Source organism: Phalaenopsis equestris, unplaced genomic scaffold (assembly GCF_001263595.1).
Source record: "Phalaenopsis equestris unplaced genomic scaffold, ASM126359v1 Scaffold000450, whole genome shotgun sequence".
Taxonomy (NCBI): Eukaryota; Viridiplantae; Streptophyta; class Magnoliopsida; order Asparagales; family Orchidaceae; genus Phalaenopsis; species Phalaenopsis equestris.
The window spans coordinates 915,203-916,973 of NW_018164891.1; positions in this window are offsets into that span (position 1 = coordinate 915,203).

Here is a 1,771-nt window from a genome sequence, read left to right on the forward strand (position 1 = left end):
GTATATATATATATAATTACATTACTTCTCCATAAACCTTTTTAAAAAATGGAAATAATTAAGGGAAAATAAATGTCAACTGCACTCAAAGGTCGTGCCTTAATATGATGCAAGATAGTATTTCCATATGTAAAAAATTTATCCCCATTTATCTGTCATAAATTTAATGCTATTAATTTCATTATTTAAATTATAAGAGTGGACAAGGTTGTATGGACCAAGAGCACATTAAAGTGGCTTCTAATCAAAGTATTCTTTAGGAGGAAGTTTAATTTTACGGTCTGTGCAAATTGCTCTTTGCTACAAAGTCGGTGCATGGATCATATGAGTTTTCCTCCACAATTCACTCTTGGATGATCATATGTATCGTTAACCCTAGACTTGAGTTATATGATTTATTTTACATAAAGTGTCATATTGTACAATTGATCTGTCATCTGGAATCATATTATCATGCACTTCTTGAACAATGTTATTGTAAGCACGAAGCATTATTTAAGATACATATGCAGACAATATTCGTTTAGAATAAATTACTAGTGCTAATTTTCTATTAATTTCATATGACATAGACTAGGATTGCTCAAACAAAATAAAAGGATTTATCTTTGTTATATGATATGTGCATATAGCACTTGAAACATTGTTATTTATTAATCTGGCACCCTCTTTTATTCATTTCTCAAATTCTCACTTAAATATCAAAATTCATGATAAAACCTCAACACATATTTTTCATTCTAAATGATTTGTTCATGACACATGTAAATACATCTGCTTAGTAGTTCAAAAATATCACATGGGTGCTAGATTTTGTGAATAACAATATCTGATATGCTAGTTATGTAATTATCCCTAAATTAAATTCTACCATTTATGTTGGTTGGTCTAGACCTCAAACTACTAAAAAATATTTTTCATTGAAGAATATGAAAGAAAACTCTGCTCACAAAATGTAAACTAAATGTCATTTATATTAAGTGTGGAGTACCTCTTTACAAATTTCTAAATCTATCACAAAATTTTACATAGAGGCTATCATGATTTCTTAAATGAAGGAAGGGGTGGAAACAAATATGTTAATTGCCCTCTTAGAATTTGCAAATTTTCTATATAAATAGTAAAATTAACTATTTTTTATTATATAGTTTAGGCAATTTAGTTTAGACACAAACCTGGGAATCTCAACCCTAAACCTATCCTGGACCTTCATCATGTCATCACGACCATTATTCTGACCCCACATTTAGGATCCCAATCGACCCAAGACCATGTTAGAAGAGTTGCAAGCACTTCTGTCACAAGGAACATGGATCCTTATACCTCCTTCTCCATACCAAAACATTCTTGGCTGCAAATGAACATACAAATAAAAAAGAAACTCCGATTTAACCATTCTCAGGAATAAGGCCAGACTCGTCGCTCAGGGGTACAAGTAATGAAGGGGTGTTGACTACACTCAACAATTCAGAACCCACTAGGTTTAGAGACATCACCAAACTGAATCACATATGCCTCTTTAAGAAAGCTTTATAACGATCTCAAACAGTCTCTATGACAATTGCAGTCCACTCTATCCACTATATTGCAATCATTGGGCATTCAAACTAGCTCTACTGACCCATCCCTGATGTTGTCTACTCAATCAAAACCCAACAAGCTAAAATAAACCAGTTACAAGCAGCGATCCCAATTTTCTACCACACTCATCAGGCAATTACACCAACATTTCTGAGTGAAAAATCTTGGCAAACCAAACACATTTCTTGGG